This window comes from Salmo salar, chromosome 13 (assembly GCF_965601325.2).
Source record: "Salmo salar chromosome 13, fSalSal1, whole genome shotgun sequence".
NCBI classification, from domain to species: Eukaryota; Metazoa; Chordata; class Actinopteri; order Salmoniformes; family Salmonidae; genus Salmo; species Salmo salar.
Genome location: NC_138303.1, coordinates 94,249,269 through 94,261,342, shown reverse-complemented (window position 1 = coordinate 94,261,342; position 12,074 = coordinate 94,249,269).

The following is a 12,074-nucleotide window of genomic DNA, read 5'->3' as shown; positions in this document are numbered from 1 at the left end:
GAAGTTTTTTAAACTCAAGGAAATCTAATGTAAAACGTTTAGTCATTTCCTTTTGTTCAAAATAGAAACAAACAGACTTACATCATCTTTGTCATCTGCATATCCTCATCATCGTCTGCTGTACTTTCTCTGTACCCTGGTGGTAGTGGTGGACCCACCAAGTCAGCATCCTCCTCCTGACCAGTCAGATGTTGGGGAACTGAGGGGCCGATGAGCTCGGAGTCCGAGTGACTGATGCCGCCGCTCTCCTTCTTCCTGCTTGGTAGTGGGTGATAGAGTCCCATGGGTTATAATAATCCAGCCAATCACACATACTGGTAATAACAACACTTGGTTCTTAAATGTATGTAGTTCTGTCCTTGAGCTGTTCTTGTTTTTAATGTTCTGTATTATGTCACGTTTTATGTTTTGCGCAGACCCCAGGAAGAGTAGCTGTTGCCTTAGCAACAGCTAATGGGGATCCATTAAATACAAAATCCAGTGCATTTGAATGAACCTCCCACCCAGTTATTTTAACTCAGAGCATGTAAAAGTAATTGGTCAGTTAGGATGGATTGTGTGTGTTACCTGGGTGAGGGAGCTGTCTCTCTGTTTGGAGCTATCCTAAAACTGAGTAAAAAGGCACTTAGCTATTTGTCACAAACCTAATACTTGCTGACTCTTCTCCTGACTCCTCTCTTGACATTCTTTGGGTCTGCTCAAAAGATGGCATCCAGGTCAAAAGTGCAGGCTTTCTTTCCTGGAGGGAAGCGAGAAAGGCTGGTATGAAAATTCTGTATTCACCTTTTAAAATAAATGTATGGTGAATTTGTTGTTGATTTCAGTGACGTAATGTACTTAAGTATAAATACATGAAAGTACTACTTACTTTCTTTAGGTATTACTTTCTTTAGGTATTCTTTAGGTATCAGTACTTTACTTTTTACAACTTTATAATTTTACTTCACTACATTAAAGAAAAGTATGTATTTTACACTCCATACATTTTCCTTGACACCCAAAAGTAGTCGTTACATTTTGAATACTTAGCAGGACAGGAAAATTGTCTAATTCACACTTATCAAGAGAACATCCCTGGTCATCCCTACTGACTCTGATCTGGCATACTCACTAAACACATGCTTTGTTTGTAAACTATGTCTGAGGGTTGGAGTGTGCCCCTGGCTATCCGTAAATTAAAAAATATATATATATATGGTGCTGGTTTGCTTAACTTTCACTTCAGTCATTTTCAATTATGATACCTTTACTTAAGTATGACAACTTGGTACTTTTTCCACCATTGGTCGCTATGATGAAACTAGCTCTCATGAGGACTGCCACAGGAAAGGAAGACCCAGAGTTACCTCTGCTGCAGAGGATAAGTTCATTAGAGTTAACTGCACCTCAGATTGCAGCCCAAATAAATACTTCACAGAGTTCAAGTAACAGACACATCTCAACATAAACTGTTCAGGGAGACTGCGTGAATCAGGCCTTCATGGTTGAATTGCTGCAAAGAAACCACTAGTAAAGGACACCAATAAGAAGAAGAGACTTGCTTGGGCCAAGAAACATGAGCAATGGACATTAGAAAGGTGGAAATGTGTCCTTCGGTCTGGGGTCCAAATTGGAGATTTTTGGTTTCAACCGCCATGTCCTTGTGAGACGCAGTGTGGGTGAACGGATGATCTCCGCATGTGTATTTCCAACCGTAAAGTATGGAGGAGGAGGTGTTATGTTATGGCGGTGCTTTGCAGGTGACACTGATTTATTTAGAATTCAAGGTACACTTAACCAACATGGCTACCACAGCGATACGCCATCCCATTTGGTTTGGGCTTAGTGAGACTATCATTTGTTTTTCAACAGGACAATGACCCAACACACCTCCACGCTGTGTAAGGGCTATTTGAACAAGAAAGAGAGTGATGGTAGTGCTGCATCAGATGACCTGGCCTCCACAATCCCCCGACCTCAACCAAATTGAGATGGTTTGGGATGAGTCAGACCTCAGAGTGAAGGAAAAGCAGCCAACAAGTGCTCAGAATATGTGGGAACTCCTTCAAGCCTGTTGAATAAGCAGTCCAAGTGAAGCTGGCTGAGAGAATGTCAAGAGTGTGCAAAGCTGTCAAGGCAAAGGGTGGCTATTTGAAGAATCTCAAATATATTTAGATGTATTTAACACTATTTGGTTACTACATGATTCCATGTGTTGTTTTATAGTTTGTGTCTTCACTATTATTCTACAATGTAGAAAATAGTAAAAATAAAGAAAAACCGTTGAATGTTCATGCAAAAATATACAGGTATTTTAAACAAAAAATGTCATATACACACACACACACACACACACACACACACAGGATCTCCAAAAACAGACATGACAAATTCAATCAATACACTACAAAGATGTGGAATGATGCTGATGCTAGAGACAACGCAGAACTCAGAAATTTCACTTGACTCATTGTAGAAAGATGAGCTCTGAATTACAGACTTTGAATGCATCATCAGAATCAACCAATGGGAATCTCTACGCAAAAAAAACGTACACAGTTGTCTTGAAAGCACCAAGTACTGATAATACAATGATGCTGATTCTCTAGTACCAAGAGAAGTCATGACACACACAGTACTGACTTCCTTCCACATGCTCCCATGAACAGTTGAGCCACTTTCAAGTAATATAACAGCATAAAGGCACATCAATGAGTTTCCTTTGTTGTGATCCTTCCCTTGTGACCCCTGCACATCTCTTGTCCCATGAGATAGTCCGTTCAATGAAAGTTGTCACATGCACAAGTAAAGTTAAATGTTTAAACTTGCGAGATCTTGTCTTTCTCTTCCTTGTTTTTCTTATTGATGTTTATGTATATCTTTGGAAGTTGGTTTCTGTAGAGAGAAATGGTGACAACCTGAGCAAAGGCCCTAAAAGAACAGAATATAAATATGAGTCAGAAGCCAATCTCACCAGCGCGACAGGGTTTGCGTCCCCTCTCCACCCTCCTCCATCCACTCGCATCCCCCTCTGTCCCGCCCTGCTGCTGGTCCAGCCTGCTGTCAATCACAACACATCACTGCCAGTCACAGTGCTAGGGGGTTATTTCAACCAGTAGAGCATCAGGTTCAGGGCTATTCACTGTGCAGGTTGTTACCTGTTGAGGCGGGCAGCCTGGGGCTCTCCTCCCCTGCAGCAGGCTGAGACTCACTGGGTGTCCACTGGGCTCAGGGTGGGCAGGTGGAGGGGACGCTATAGAGTTACCTGGAGGAGACGGAGGACATATTACGGACAGACAATACTGTATATGGAGAAACGTAGCTACAACTCTATTGTTGTTTTGGCAGAGTGAATGGATGATATTGACTCAGACTACCTGGCTGAGCTTGGGGTAGGTCATCCTCTGCTCTGGTGTCTGCAGTGAGTTCCGGAGGGGCTGAGTTGGTGACAGAGGCTGCTAGCAGGTGGAGTTGTGCAGAGGAGGGGGGAGAGGGCTGAGAGTGGTTGATGTCCCGGTCCCGCACCGCAGAGGCATGATGGCAACTCCTGTATCAGGGCCCCATCCTCCAGATCTATCACATTTATACACTGACGACCCTGCACATCCTGAGAGTCAGGGAGAGAGAGAGATATGACCATTAAATAATGATTAAACGCATGAAACAGGATAAATAATCTGTACCGGTGTATTGAACATGTTCCATTAGATTTTGCCATTATAGTCCTCTCACCATGTTCCTCTCTAATTGGGTCTCCCCTTGTGTCTCTGTTTGCTGGACAGGAGGGTCTCTAGGGAACCGCAGATTCAGGAACAATTCAGGAGGAAGAGCAGCAGGTCCAGAAACAGCAATAGTGACAGCAGGTTGGGCAGAAATGGCTTTATCTGAGTGAGGAGAAGCTGGGTCTGTGTTGGTGCAGGCATCGTGTCTCTCAGGTCTCACAGGTCTTTTCTGTGTGGCGGCAAAGGCATGGAGCTCAGCTGCAGTAGACAGAGCCTTGTCCACCAATCCCTGACCAGTCAACATGGAGAAGTCAAAGGTCCCAAGAGGAAAGACAAAGCCCTCCCCAAGAACAGGCTGTTCAGGCTCATCCTCATTGCTCTCTTGCTGGGGTATGATGGAGTCCTCTGGTCTAAATGTGACCTCTGCTTTCTCTCCCACTCTCCTCAACCTCTCTTCTCTCCAACTCCAGCATGAGGCAGAAGAGGTGCTGGTGGAGGGTGTTGCAAGGGCAGGGTTCGGTGTCCATGTATCCACTCGTCTTCCTGCAACACAGTCCATTAGCTCCTCCAGAGGGATGAGATGAGGCACGAGGGCCGGCATGGGGCAACATCATCCTAGGAGGGTCTGGGTCTATCTGTAGTAGCTGTAGTCTGGGGTTGTGGTCCATGGCTGCTGGGGTGACAGTCAGGGTTCTGGGGGAAGTGTGGGAGGGGTATGCGAGGGAAGGTGGTGGGGGTCAGGGTGGAAGCGGAAGAGAGGGAGGCCGTGGACAGTGGGAGGTCTGCGGGGGGGGGGGGGGGCTCCGCCCCTCTGGACCTCTCCACCCTGGCCTCTGGAGCTTTGTGCTCCTGGTGGACATACTGTGGTGTGATGGTGGAGCGGTGGACTCTTTTTGCCCTCCTCCTCCTCCTCTGGGGTTCAGGTGGGGGGGCACAGTAGTGCTGGATTTCTCAGACGGGGGTCCCCAGGCCTCATGTACAGGGGTCGTGTTTCCATGCTGCCGGAGGGACAGCAGGGGAGGGTGCAACTGAAGCAGCTTCAGTCCTGAGCTGTAGGGAGCAGGCAGGAGTTTGTTGTTCTGTGGGAGGTTGACAAACAAAGATCCAACCACCTGCATCAGACACATGAAGTTGATCTGCTGCAACTGAAGAGAGAAACACAAATCAAACATTAAATAGTGCTTAGCTACATACATTTCCTTATTCCTTTTCCTCTGTCTCGTCTGATGTTCATACTTATCTGCACCAGTATAAATAGCTGGTCCTGCAGCAGCTGTCTGACGGTCTGTCTGGGCAGGTAGTATTGGTGCTCCTCTGGGGCAGTCCTCCATTAGGGGCAGAGTGTGCTGTCTGAGCACCCGCCTGAGGCCATGCCATGGGGAGGGGTTGGAAGCTGGTGTGGAGAGGGGAGTCAGATCCTGGACCCTCACTGGGAGGTCTGAAGAGGAGAAAACAGACCATGGGAATGTTTTAAATGCCATTTTTAAGGTAAGTGAACCAAAGTATTCCTGCAATGTTATAATATGGATCAAAAGGAATACAAAGCAATATAAATCCCCCTATTTTTGTTTACGCTTGCTTACATATCTCTTGTCCCTTCTACAGTTATATCTGATGGTCTTCTCAGGGAGCCATGAGACAGCATATTCTCTACCTCCTCTCTAAAACACACAGAAACATTTGTGTAAACAAAAACATTGTGTAAACATACTATTCCAAAGAGCAAGGACAGAAAACAACCCCTCTAGTAACTGGCTGCCTTGGTTAGAATCCACCGTGTCTGTCATACCATACCATAGCTTCTATCACCATAGTAACACTAGCCTACCAACTCACCTCAACCAACCAGCCATGATTGCTTTTGGCTCTGGTGTCAAAACCTAAATGAGAACATGAGTATGTTCATAAATAATAAATCAGTGACATTTTGTTTGGGTTTCCAACACCCAGAACTCACTGTGAGCTGATGTCCTCTTCTCTCTCCGAGCACTGCAAATCTGCTAGTGTTAATGCCTGGGGAAGAAACATGACAGGCACACTTAGTGACTAGAACCATACAGGAATGGCCTGATTGTCAGAGACCACCTGGTCTTGTGGGCTCAGTGTTCGGTGGAGACTCTTGATGTGGACAGAGATGTTGGGGATGAGCACCATCCAGCAGCCTGCCAAGCCCGGGGAACTGGGCCTCCAGCTTGGACTCCAGCTACAGCTCCACAGCCTCCATGGAGGCCTGGGGCCCAAACGTCCAGCACTCTGATGGCTGCTCCCAGGGAACAGAGTTCTGACTGGGGAAAGGCTCCAAGCTGAGGAGGCCTCTGAGGTGTGGGTTCTGGAGCTGGGCTGGACTGGACTGCATCCTGAGCCCAGGGAGGGGCAGGGCACTGGCAGACATGCCTGGTCTGGGAGTTGGTGGGCTCGCTGTGGAGAAACCAAGGGGGTGGTTCAGGGATGGTAATGAAGACAGACTGGCTTGTAGCAGTGTCCAGCTCTGAACATGGGGGCGTGGCATCCGTCTCTCTGGCGGCGGCAAAGGGTGGTGAGATCATCGAAGGTGAGGGAGTGGCTACAGAAGCCCTTCAGCAGGGGAGGGTCAAAGCCAGTCTGGGTCAGGGCCATCCTTCTCCGCCACTTAGCTGAGGAATAGCTCCAGGAAACGCAGGTACTCCTTATCCTCCAGCTCAAACTCCCAGGTCACTACCACAGGAGGGTCAGGGAGGGGCTGTCCTCCCCCACTGCAGGGTCCTGGGCTGGACCCGGGTGGCTCTGGACCTCCTCTTGGATGCTCTCACCCACCAGTACTTGTTTTTTTCCAGGCTTGTCTGCTCGGTCTTGCAACATCACACTCTTGCTTCTGCTGAAAACAAAAAGGGTTGACACTGTAAATTCTGAGGATTAGCTGAGAAATATTTCTGGAAGATATGAATCAGATCAAGGTAAAGCTAATGTCTAAGCCTCTCTACCTGTTATGAGGCCTGCTGTACAGGTTAGGAGAGAGAGCCTCAGTTCTCAGCCGTGTTCTCGGCTGTGTCTTCATCGCTGTACAGCAGGGGGCGCCCACAGTCCGTCAGGGTGCGGTTACTCAGACTGGTCCCCACCTCTCTACCAGGGCTACAGCCCCCTGCCCTCCTACCCCTCTCCTCCTCCTCCCTCTCCCACAGGTAGAGCTCCAGGTGGGCCAGGTGCCTCAGGTCCTTCTTCCTCTGTCTGAGCCGCTCCTGAATCATCTCCGCGCCATTCTGTCCTGAGGCTAGAAGAGAGAAAGAAAGAGAATGTCATTGAGAGAATGAAAATCAGTAAGAAACATTAATATTAGCCTTTACTTAAGGCTGGGCAGGAAGGTGAAGAGCAGAGATAGTAGTAGACAGTAGCTACCTGGGATAGTGCAGTGCCTTAGTCTCTGCGGCAGTGAGTTGTACTTCCATCTCAGAGGGACCCTGACTGACTCCTCCTCCTCTTCAGTGAAGACCTGCATCAGTCTCTGCCACCTGGAGGAAGACAACAGCCTGGGAAAAGAGACATGATATCACTAATCTGTACCTCTCCTGTGTAGGACCTGGAAAAACACAAGTAACTGAATAGGAATGTCTGTGAATACATGTGAATGAGGTGACTGCTGGTCAGGTTTACCAGGGGTAGTTCAGAGACCAAGCTCAGGAGGAAAAGGGAAAGGGGGATACCTAGTCATATGTACAACTGAAAGCATTCAACTGAAATGTGTCTTCCACATTTAACGACAGGCCCAGTGGAGAGCCTCCTCATAGGCTGCTTTCACCTCACCATCATCTGCTGGGACCTACAGGATGAAATATGCATAAGCAGGTTGTTAACTGACTATACTGTAAATGACAGAGGATAACACAAACACACACTCCAGGCTGAACAAGATAATATACAACATACACAGTCCAAAAAAACATTGTGTTGTACCTGGGGATCTCTCCCACGGTTCCTTGCAGCCTGATACTTCCTGCAAGACATTGAGAACTGGTCTCTGACATGCAGCATCCAGCACAGGCCAGACAGCTCCCTGCAGCAGACTGGAGGAAAAAGGCTCTGAATTAGGCTATGCTTCTATGGATGAATGTAGTCCAATGGTGTGACAAACATAGAAACTCTCTTACTAATAGTTTGTATAGTGACCGAGTCCAGAGTTCCATCCCCATTGGGTCCAGTCTGAAGAATCCACTGCGGGTCACAAACTTCATCAAAGCCTTGGCCTTGGCCACACACTGCTGCTGCTGGGAGTCCTTCTGACTGATATAAAGACCGACAACCAAGTTAGTCACCACAAGATTCAACATAATACTCCAAATAGTCTAATTTCACTCAAGAAAATTGAAGGTAACTATGGGACAGAGGGCTGGAGCAAGATAGCAGGGTACAGTACCTTGTGTAGGAGAAAGGGCCTAAATACCTTGTGCAGGAGATGTCGAGAGCGTCGCAGGGGGCTGATGTACCAGTTGGCAGATCTCAGGAGCAGCATCACCTTCTGGAGGACCCCTGACAACCTGTGACGGTATGTCCCCTTCAACAGCTGTCCTAACACCCCTGACGGGTCCTAAGTATAGAGATGTAATTGTTTTCTCTATAGCTCTGAGCAGGTAACACATACTGTACATACAGTTGAAGTCGGAAGTTTACATACACCTTAGCCTAATACATTTAAACTCAGTTTTTCACTACTCCTGACATTTAATCCTAGTAAGAATTCCCTGTCTTGGGTCAGTTAGGATCACCACTTTATTTTAAGAATGTGAAATGTCAGAATAACAGTAGAGAGAATGATTTATTTCAGATTTTATTTCTTTCATCATATTCCCAGAAGTTCACATACACTCAATTAGTATTTGGTAGCATTGCCTTTCAATTGTTTGACTTGGGTCAAACGTTTCGGGTAGCCTTCCACAAGCTTCCCACAATAAGTTGGGTGAATTTTGGCCCATTCCTCCTGATAGAGCTGGTGTAACTGAATCAGGTTTGTAGGCCTCCTTGCTCGCACACGCTTTTTCAGTTGAGCCCACAAATTTTCTATGGGATTGAGGCCAGGGCTTTGTGATGGCCACTCCAATACCTTGACTTTGTTGTGCTTATGCCATTTTGCCACAACTTTAGAAGTATGCTTGGGGTCATTGTCCATTTGGAAGACCCATTTGCAACCAAGCTTTAACTTCCTGACTGATGTCTTGAGATGTTGCTTCCATTTATCACATAATCTTCCTACCTCAAGATGCCATCTATTTTGTGAAGTGCACCAGTCCCTCCTGCAGCAAAGCACCCCCACAGCATGATGTTGCCACCCCCGTGTTTCACGGTTGGGATGGTGTTCTTCAGCTTGCAAGCCTCCCCCTTTTTCCTCCAAACATAACTATGGTCATTATGGCCAAACAGTTACATTTTTGTTTCATCAGACCAGAGGACATTTCTCCAAAAAGTACGATCTTTGTCCCATGTGCAGTTGAAAACCATAGTCTGGCATTTTTATGGCGGTTTTGGTGAAGTGGCTTCTTCCTTGCTGAGTGGCCTTTCAGGTTATGTCGATATAGGACTTGTTTTACTGTGGATATAGATACTTTTGTACCTGTTTCCTCCAGCATCTTCACAAGGTCCTTTGCTGTTGTTCTGGGATTGATTTGCACTTTTCGCACCAAAGTACGTTCATCTTTAGGAGACAGAACGCGTCTCCTTCCTGAGCGGTATGATGGCTGCGTGGTCCCATGGTGTTTATACTTGCGTACTATTGTCTGTACAGATGAACATGGTACCTTCAGATGTTTGGAAATTGCTCCCAAGGATGAATCAGACTTGTGGTCTTGGCTGATTTCTTTTGATTTTCCCATGATGTCAAGCAGAGGCATTGAGTTTGAAGGTAGGCCTTGAAATACATCTACAGGTACACCTCCAATTGACTTGAATTTTGCCAATTAGCCTATCAGAAGCTTCTAAAGCCATGACATCATTTTCTGGAATTTCCCAAGGTGTTTAAAGGCACAGTCAATTTAGTGTATGTAAACTTCTGACCCACTGGAATTGTGATACAGTGAATTATAAGTGAAATAATCTGTCTGTAAACAATTGTTGGAAAAATTACTTGTATCATGCACAAAGTAGATGTCCTAACCGACTTGCCAAAACTATAGTTTGTTAACAAGAAATTTGTGGAGTGGTTGAAAAAACAAGTTTTTATGACTCCAACCAAAGTGCATGGAAACTTTCGACTTCAACTGTATAAGACCTTCCAGTGTATGCATTGACACCTACAGGTTTAATTCCAGTTTTTAGATATTTCTATATTTCAGGTTTGGAATGGTGGTGGACAATTGATTCAGTCCCCCCCAGTTGGGTGGGTATACTCTTTAGCACCTGTGTGTTGTGTGCAGGCTGGGGGCAGCAGAGAGGAGGGGCAGGCAGGCACAGGCCCATAGGCACGAGAGCAGGAAGGCAGGAGGACAGGTCTTTGGCTGAGTTCAGCAGAGCACCCAGGGGCTGAGATAACATATCTACCCCATTCATGACTGACACATTCAGGATCTGATGACAAAAAAACCCACCGTCAGGCACAACACACCTGTGAAGCTTTCATAGTTATCCTCATCTCCATGGGTCTCCTCTGACCCGGGCTTCCTGCCCAGTAGAGACTGCAGCTGACCATGAAAGATGCTCAAAGGGTTGCTGGGAGATGTAGTTCTCTCCACCTGAGACTTTAGTGGCAACAAACAGCCATCAGAAACTCACAAAATCTCATTAACCTATTCATCACAATCCACAATCCATATACATGTCTCAGTGGTGAACTGATGAGCTAGAAACTCTTACACGTACGAACAAACGCACACTGACCCGATGAAGTCGCAGTGATCTGTGGAGTAGGTGGTGTAGGCCAGGCCCAGGGAGGCTGCCGTTTTCCAGTCACCCAGTCGATAAGCCAGCAAAGTGGCTCAGGCAGCAGCCCCCCTGCAGCAGCATGTCCTGGGCATAGACCACCGTCCACACTTCTGACAGCTGCTGCCCGGCAACACCCTCCTGGCACAGGGGCACCAGGCACCCAACACCTGGGGCTGGAGTGAGTGGACACACAGACAGAAATAAACACACTGGCCTGTATTGTGTGTGTGTGTGTACACCTTTTAATATTCTTGTGAGTACCAAAAGTCATCAGAAGAATAGCAAACCAACTAAAATTCTGTGAAGTGAGAACATTTTACTGGTCCTCACTTGTAAAAAGGTTATTTTAGGCTAAGGGGTTAGGGTTAGAATTAGGGGTTAATGTTAGGGTAAGGGATAGGTTTAGGGGTTAGGAAAAATAGGATTTTGAATGGGAATCAATTGCTGGTCCCCAAAAAGTCATCACAAGTATAGTAAGGTGTGTGTGTGTGTTGTGTGTTGTGTGTGTGTGTGTGTGTGTGTGTGTGTGTGTGTGTGTGTGTGTGTGTGTGTGTGTGTGTGTGTGTGTTGAGATGTTCTTACCATGGGGAGGTGTAAGGGACGCAGTTCAGGACTTTGGCTAACAGCAGGCCCTCATGGGAGAAGGCTGGGACCAGTACCCCCTGGACCTCACTGGGCGATAGGGTGGGGTGAGGCAGGACATGGGGTGTCTTGGTGACCCAGCGTACACTGTAGCTCACAGGACTGCAGGAAAAACAGACATCACAATCAAATATGTTCCAGATGAGCAATGTGAGAACACAGATCTTTGATTGTATTATGAAAATAAACGTATATAGGAGTATAAATGCTTGAGAGGAAGTATTGACCCTTTGACCCTGAGAAGTCTATCCCAGTAGACTCACCAAACACTGGCCATCCTGCCATTGGATCTTCAAGAAAGTGACACTTAGCTCCAACTTTGGGACTGCTGCCATGGTCTTCAAGGAGTCTTTGTCCCTGCTCCATAGATACATCTCTCCAGAGACCAGCAATCCTACAAGCCAGACACCTACAAATGGAAATGAATCATGGGAATGAGAATTACTGCCGTGTTAGTATGAAATCAAATGGCGTTGAACTGAAAGGGTCACTAAAAGCTTGGGGGTCTTCTTCTTGGTGCATCCTGACACCATGCTGATCTCACTGATACGCTTGTCATCCAGCAGGAAAACAAAGTCCTTCTGAACATGAAATAGACTAGTGAAAACAGACTAGTAGTATCTGTGCAGTTTGTGAATGTGTCAAACTGTTGATTTGTCAAGGAGAAGGAGTCTGTTTTCCTGCTGGATGACAAGCGTATCAGTGAGATCAACATGTGTCAAGCAGACTACCATAGTCCCTGTGCCCAAGAACACTAAGGTAACCTGCCTAAATGACTGCCGACCCGTAGCACTCACGTCTGTAGTCATGAAATGCTTTGAAAGGCTGGTCATGGCTCACATCAACACC